Here is a 7,980-nt window from a genome sequence, read left to right on the forward strand (position 1 = left end):
CCTCCCGCCCCCGCTCTTCTCCTTGGCCGCTCGCTCTTCTCGCTGGATGTGTATGGCTTGATACTACCCAAGCAAGCTGGAAATGGGGTATATCAGCTGAAAGCAATTTACTTTGAAATCCAGCTGCCAGATTTTCCTTCATTTGTTTACTTTTAAATGCTTTTTTAAAAGCCAAAGTACACAAGGCAGCCAAATTGCTGACATGTGTGCCGGGCCGGTACCCCGCAAATGCTGCATTCTTTCATGTCCTCCTGGGCTCAAATCCACTCATGTTTATTTAAAATACGTAGAACACTTCAGCACTATTAAGGACTATGTTTTATAGTAAATGGAAAAAGATTTCCTTGCAGGCCAAGGGGAGAGGAAAAGAATCACTTCAATTCAGTTTTGTTCTGACGGCGCTTTGCCTGCCGCACCAGCGCCCAGCCACCCACATCCCGCCAACGGGCTAGGCCCAGGGCCAGGACCCAGTAGCTCCGGTTGCTCCTGGGGAGCTGCCTGTACTCTGGAAACGCTGGAGACAGGTGGACACGGGGCTCCGGCAGCGCTTGCGGGCTTGGGTCTTTCTCCCCCATAGATCCATGGGGCAGCTGGCCTGCGATGGCTGAAAGAAACCCGAAGATGGAGCTTGAAGCTATCAAGATTCTTGGTGGCTTTGGTGTCTCATGGGTGTCACACTGCTACCTCCATCCATCAGCTTTCAGCTTAGCCCAGAACCTCTCTCACCGCTTTCCCGTGTCTATACGTTCACCCCTCAGCTTCTGTTTAAGCGCACGGAATTTCGCACCGAGGAACCGTGGATGCTGAAGCCATAGGTGTGACACCAACCCAGCTACAACTCCAGGGCAGCCCTTGCCAATCAACAGGAGACGAGATGGCAGCGCGCAGGGACAGGTTAGCAGAACGCTGAGATGCAGCAGACCTGTACGACGCAGAGAATGAGACACTACGGACTTGTTACAGATGACACATAATGACACATCATCTCAAAAATATGATAAAGATGCTGGAATGGGCAGCAAATAAATATTTTGAGGACAATAACAGCTAAATGGGACTATATATGGAAGTAGATATTCAAATTCAGATTTTAAGTGTATTGTTTATATGGGCATTTTGAGAGGGATTGAGGGTGGAAGGGGCATTCCCAGCTAACGCTGCCTCTCCTCTGCGGTTGATGCAAGCTGAACTCTACAGGGTAACGTAAGGATGCGCATCAGAAAGTGAAAATGTCAATAAAGAGCAAATAAATCCTGCAGGCTATTGTCACTGCTCAAGCTTGAAGAAACGCAGAAAGGCAACATACAGAGAAAGCAGAGAAAGGAGCAAGGAAGCAGCTTATATTTTTAATCAAATGATCTGCTACCAGCAACACAGAGATGGAGAGTGGCTTTGCGAAAATGTGTTAGCGTGCCTCTGACAGACCTCCTTCCTAAAAGAGCACGCCCCTGACGTAGCCAGAATCGCTCTGGTTTGTTTCCTAGCAAAAAGCACAAGAAAGCAGAAACCTCCCCCTATTAACTGTTAATCATTTAGAGTGCAGCACCTTCATAGTTTTATTGTAATTAGCCAGACTAGGAAATCTTCAAAAGGATTCCTCCAGCGGGGTCCCAGACTCAGATTATGTCATGCCCCGAACACAACATCCCACAACTGGTTTCACTCATGGTTAGAAGCAACAAAGGCTCTGAGCAAGCGATGACGGGGAGCAGAGCGGGGTTTGCAAGGACAAGCGCTGTGCACAGGTGCTGCACGTGTCTGGGGGACGTTCGCTCCGGTAACCACCTCCCTCGCTCCTTGGCCCCCTGGACGCAGCCGTTCCCACACATCTGCCACCGCTGCAAGGCAGGGCTCAGAGCTGAAAGCGGGGTGTTGCCCTAATGATCTCTGAGAGGCAGGAGAGACCCGTGGTGTTCAGACTTGGGAAATACCCTTCCAAGACTGCTCAGCGTGACACTTCTCATCTCCCGTCCCTCAGACGGTGAGAGCTCCAGCTGCCTTCCCGATCACAGAGCTGTCTGCCTGCCGGCGTGCTTACGGAGGGCAGAAGGGGCAGAGTCTGTAGAGGAAAGCATTTCAAACAGCAGGCAGCTGCCAGACTGAGCGACAAGGGTAGGGTGATGGGCCCGCCACTTCTCTCCCCAGCCGCACACCCTCACTGTGCCTGTTCCTACGGCCTGCACTGGGGAGGGAAAGCAGCGCTCGGCTGCGGCTCCCCCCCAGAGATGGGTCTGCGCCTGCCGTGGCCACGCAGAGCTTCCCCTAAGATTCCTCTAAGGCGTTTTACAAGGACAAAGACAAGTAAACAAGCAGAGAGTGCTCCGTTGGGTGGAACCACCCCATCCCACAGAGGAGCCAGGGCCGAGAGGGAAGTGACATGCCCCAAGGCCACACAATGAGATGGCGACGGGCAGGAAAGGGAAGCCGGGTTGACTGTCCCCCAGTGCAGGGCTCTGCCCTCCGGGCCGCGCTACTCCTGTATTGCTCCTTCTTTCCCCTCTGCAAGATGCCGGTGTAAAAGGCAGAAAACACACACATGAAAGCCTGTAACAATAAAGAGCCCAATAACTGATAGTAAGACCCCAGCAGCTGTAAGGAGCCAAAAGCTTCTTGGAGGGGGTTGGATGGAAGCTGAGTTTCCCTCCCTGCTTGTATTGTATTTCTTTCCTCTGCCAAAATGTGCTTCCTGAGTCTTGGGCAGAGCTCTCCGCTGCTGACCCTCACCTTCCTCTGTTTAGCCTGGAGCGCAGGCTGGCCACGAGCGCCGAGGCCGCGCCTGGGGACCGGCAGAGCCTCCCGCTGCCTGCACATGGCCAGGGTCAGGCCCGCTGTCAGCGGCTTCCTGCGAACGAAAGCCAAGTCGGGCCACACCTGACCGCGTCCCGCAGGAGCAGCCGGGCCCGGCCGAGCCGCGGGAGTCTGGAGAGAGCCGCTGGGGACAGGAGGGGCGGTGGGGGGGACGGTTACAATCGATGGGATTCCCGTCGAAGGGCTCCATCCAGTCCTTTTCTCCCAGACAAAGATGGGTCAGGTTCCACTCTGCACGCAGCTGTAAACGGGAGGCAGCGAGAACAAAGCAGAGGTCAGACGGTGCTCTAACCAAAGGGGTAATTCTGACTCCATTAAAATTCTCGCTCCCGTTTGCATGGAAGCAGAAGGCTGTGCTACTACTTATAAAGAGCTGAACCACCCTCAGGGTGACTCATAGCCCTTAACAGAGCTGCCATGCTGATTTCACAAATATTAGAGCAGTGCCTCAGAGTCAGTGTTTTGTACGGTTTAACCTATCAACTTGGGAGCAGACCCATAGCTCTTTTATAAAGCTCCCCTTCCCTGTATTTTATTTCCATTCTTGGTGCCAGAATTGGAGCCAAAGCCGAGCTTAACAAAGCAACAGGCATGGCCGTTCTTCCCAGCCCTCATTTCCCCTGGTGAGAAGGGAAAAATTAATTTAAAACCTATCAAAACAGCAAAAGCTATTCGCCATTTTGTGCTGCAGAACACAGCGTGAACGAAACACTCGCTTGAACCATCTGCATTTGCCAGCCCAGCCAAGAGCACAGGAACACGCAGGTTGGAATCCTTTTGTTCAGGCATCTGCAACAGACAAACGTGATCTAAACCGTTTCGCAGGCAGCGAGGGCAGAAGCAATGGGGAGATGCTTGGGATGCAGGCAAGAGAGAAGAGCTTTTACCTTATTAAATGCTCTCATTTCTTGTCTTTGAGCCCTTATTCCTGGATCCAGTCAGGTACAGCAAAGCTCTTCGTGTCCCAGCAGCTTCTGCTGCTGTCCCAGCCCTGCGGTAGCCTGGAGCAGCTCTCAGCCAGCCAGGCAGACGCGGAGCAGGCAGGCGATGCAGCTCTCCTCATTGCCTGCCCTCGCTGCATTGCTCTCGGCAAGCACAGACACCACACGCAAGAGGAACCTGCACCCATGCATGCGCGAGGCTTGCCAAAGCTTTTGAAACACGTGTAAGGGAGTGGAGGGACTTGTCCTTGAAGCAGAAAACCAAACCCAGGAATAACCCCTGCACCGCCGAGGGAGCTGTGCTGCTGACCTGCCGTTGGGGTCTGGGAACCATCCCCCTCTCAGCATCTGCTTCTGCTCGATGGGCTGATTTACTGCCTTAACATCCAAAACAGTGCCACAGACTTTTTGCTTCTAGTTTGCTGTTCTGTATTTTCTCAGATCTTCTCTCTTCACCAAAGTACTACGTGCACCACACTCACCCACGCAGGTGTCTTAGGACAGGCTCAGACCAAGTCCCCGGCTAGAACGATTCACATGGAAAACCATAGCCATAAAACTATTAACAGAAGGGCAAGGTTACATTATTAAGACCATTTGGTAAGGTCATATCTATTCCCAATAAAAAGAAATAATGCATTTTTTCATTAAGTTAAATATTGCCATTAACCTGCTTCCCGTGTTTGCCTGTCACGCTGCTAGCACTGGCCCCAGGTCCAGACTCATCCCGCTCTCTGCAGCACCAGGAACCCCCCCTTTCTGGATTCAGAGAAGCAAAGATGACCTACACGGGGATTTCCCAACCACCTCCATCTACTTTGGCTCTGCCTTAACTTCCTTAGGTCACATCAAATGTGATTGAGGTGACAGGAGCATTTTCAAACTGTTTTTCTTCCTCTTCTCACTTCATACTGAATTCAAGAGTTTTGATATGTAGGAGACATCAAGCTGAGGATTTTGTAGCAGAGACAAAGCATCTAATCGAGTTGCTATTACCAATACTGAAGTAGGCTTAGGACTTTCATGATGGCAAAATCTTCACACAGATGCCCAAGATCAGCTTAACGCAGCCACAAGAGGGAGTCTTGAATCTCCTATTAATACCCAGATGGATTCTAGTTGCAAAACGCTTCTAGTACAAGAGCACACAGCAAGCTTTCAAAAGGATTTCAGAAAGTTACCCTCCAAATTTCTTCTCTGGCTTTATAGGACTATCCTTGTTCTGAAGGTAAAGGTTATTTAATATTATGAATCCTTGGTATAAAGATGCAGGGCTTTCTTTTGGGGGCGGCGGGGGGCGGGGGAATTACCTTATTTATCCATTCTAGAACCATATTACAATTGAAGGCAGAGGAAGAGGAGTACGTGAATGGTTTTTGCCCTAACCACTCAGCTTACAACTGCTTGCAAGACTAGTTTCACCTGAACTGACTCCTGCGAGTCTCTTTTTTAGCAGGGATGATACGATGGATAACACGACACGCAACAGAATTATGGCACTCGCAAGAGAGTTAAATAAAAGCAGTTGCTTCCCACCCCTTGCTCAGATTTGGTGGCTGTAAGCAGAGTGGGAGCTGCTGTCGGACTCCGGGCCTTTCTGGCTCACAGTACGCCTTCTCCAGCCCTTTTGCCTCGGGAGCTAAGCAGAACCATTTGAGACCAGGGTACCTCAAAACCGCCAGGTGCCTCGGAGGGGGACCTCCTCTCCAGAAGGATGCTGTCATGCTAGTGCCGCACAATTCCGCTGCACCAGGAATGCACGCTCCTACCTCACTGAGGTTAGAAATTACATTAGGATTTTACTCTTCCCATCCATAATCTGAAAGAACGGAGCAGGTTCTGCCTAATCTAACCCATGGCGCGGCAAGCTACTATGACACTGGCTTAACATTTTGTTAATTTGACCCGTGATTAGAAGCTCTGGCAGAGCTAAGAGCCTACAACATAACAAATAACACTTCTCACGTCGCCAGTAAAATATCTGCGTTGAATCTGTACGCAGCTGCTCTCCATCTGCCAAAAAACCGTCAAGATACATTCCCCAAAAACACTTTTATGGTCTTTACTCAATCTTGACATTCACTTGTTCTAAAGTTTCCAAGAAAACGTTACAGGTCCAAAGGGGGCATCTATGTTTGAGTGAAGCCACACAACGATTTTGAACAGAAAGAGCTATGTACAGGCAGTGCTTGAAGCACCAAAAAGCAGACCTCTAGCAGCACGTTTTTGCAGATTCGGCCAAGAGATAAAGCCAAGAAGCAATTATCTCAAAGAGGTTAACGAAAGAAGTGCTCGCAGTAGAGCTGAATTCTACTTGACTTTATCACTTCATTGTCCTCTGCTGTTCTCTTTTGTACATTCACCTGCCCACTCCTGCTTGAAACGGAAGAGAATCTAGGCCAGCAGACCGTTAATTCTGACGTTTCAACGCGGTCAGTGCATCATTACTGGATCAACCGCCTCTGACCCAAGAGGCAGTAGATTCAGCTGTCATGAAGCACATGAACAATCTGAAACCTTTGAGGCTGCAGCATAAATCACTATTTTTTTTTTTTTTTTTTGCTTACAGTACTAGCCAACTTAAGGGTGGGGTTCATAAAAGGCTGTTTAAAAAAACCTGCCCTCCTATTTATGCATGTCATTCTTTTCAGAAGCAATTTAATGGGAAAAATACTCTTTAATTTTGATTACGGGCTGACTACCGGAATGCCCATGCCTGTATATTCGAAAGCAGATGTTCAGCAGTGCAATGTTTCAAACATTATGCTGACAGTAGTAAGTTATTAGCAAAACACAGTAATATCTAAAAAGTCTTTCTGTGAGGTTGCCTATTGGAGTGGGTCAGCAACAAAAGATCAGACGTGACACATGTTAACATCCCAGAACAATTTATCCTCTGCTTGGGCCAAACCTCATTTCACTCACTCAGCTGAATGCAATTAGACCTCAAGCTTGTCCTAATTTCAGTCTCTGCAGAAGAGAGGTTATCTTTCTTCAGTAATACGTGGCTGCTCCGAAACGCTGGCAGTGATCTGGAAGGAGAAATTGCAAAGGTGCCCACCACCTCATAGATTCAGACAAGGAGCCGCTAAGACAGGATATGTACGTTAAAATGCAAACATGTATGCCGTAGCACCTGCTTGGAGTTTCAGTCAACACACCCAAGCAGGAGGTAGCAAGAACCCATCAGCCACACACTGCATGAGCTATTTTTAGATAAACGTTATGCCATTTTCCCTCTAGCTCCATGGATCAAACATATGCTGCAGCTACAGACCCGCTGCAGTTTCATCTTACCCCAAACAAGGAGATGGTAAATCTTCAGATCCTAGTAAAGGCTAGGCTACTCAAGGAGCAAAGCAGTATTTGCTACAGCTCAGGCTCCAGAAACTGCACACGGCTTTGTGAAAACAAGTTAATTTTTTCTGACCTTTGTAATAAGGTTCTTGCTATTGGGTGGGATTAGAAAAGACTACATTACTTCCTATGAAACATAGGACTTTCAGATATTGCAGAAAAAATAAATTAAAGAAAGCTGATTTACTCCTTTATCAAAAATATCACAGTGAAACAATGGTAAGGGCCTTGAGACAGAGGACAAGCCACCTTCTTACACTGCTTAATGGGACAGGAAGATTCTTTAGGAGATAATTTTTCCTTAAAGCTGTTGAAAATTTAGTGTGATTTTTCTGATGAAGTAGCTTGTGTTCCCACCCACCCCACCCCCCCAAAAAAAAGGAAGCCACTAACCTAACTGCATGAGGAATGAGTAGCTGCTAAGTAGAACAAGGATCTTTATGTCAGAAACAGTACTGACCTCATACCTAGCAAAAAACACAGATTCAGACTTGCTCCAAGACAGATTTTAGGTTAAACATCTACAGAAGGAGTCTCTTGAAAAAAAAATGCACAATTATCAGCTGCAAGACTAAGGGAAGACATTAACGACTTGTTGTTCTCAAAGTTTCCTTAATCCAAGTGACAGTGTTCTTGATAAGTAAATGAAGTCTCACGCCAGTTTTTGATTGTTTGAAGCAGTAGTCGAAGACTCAGGCTACATTTATACATCTCTCAGACAAGCCTGGTAGCCTCTATCAAGCAACTGACATTACGAGTGTCAAGATGGTCCCAAAGGCTACAGGACTGCAGAGAGCACTGTGCAAAAGAGGTAGATGCATTTTTTTAGTTGCTATGATGTGTGAGTATTTTTAAAGAAGTCTACTAAGCCATG

The 7,980-nt window shown here is 48.2% G+C and overlaps 1 long non-coding RNA gene across 1 annotated transcript; it reads right to left on the minus strand.

Moving 5' to 3' along the window:
* Positions 1-257: 257 nt before the first annotated feature.
* Positions 258-4,372, minus strand: LOC148056260 (uncharacterized). Its single transcript, XR_015703746.1, has 3 exons — positions 3,696-4,372; positions 2,725-3,049; positions 258-922 (listed from the first exon to the last, which is right to left on the minus strand). It is a non-coding gene; the product is annotated as an uncharacterized LOC148056260 (long non-coding RNA).
* Between the last annotated feature and the right edge of the window lie 3,608 nt (positions 4,373-7,980).

Source organism: Nipponia nippon, unplaced genomic scaffold, assembly GCF_047370975.1.
Source record: "Nipponia nippon isolate SJK-2023a ecotype South Korea unplaced genomic scaffold, ASM4737097v1 scaffold_16, whole genome shotgun sequence".
Lineage (NCBI taxonomy): Eukaryota > Metazoa > Chordata > Aves > Pelecaniformes > Threskiornithidae > Nipponia > Nipponia nippon.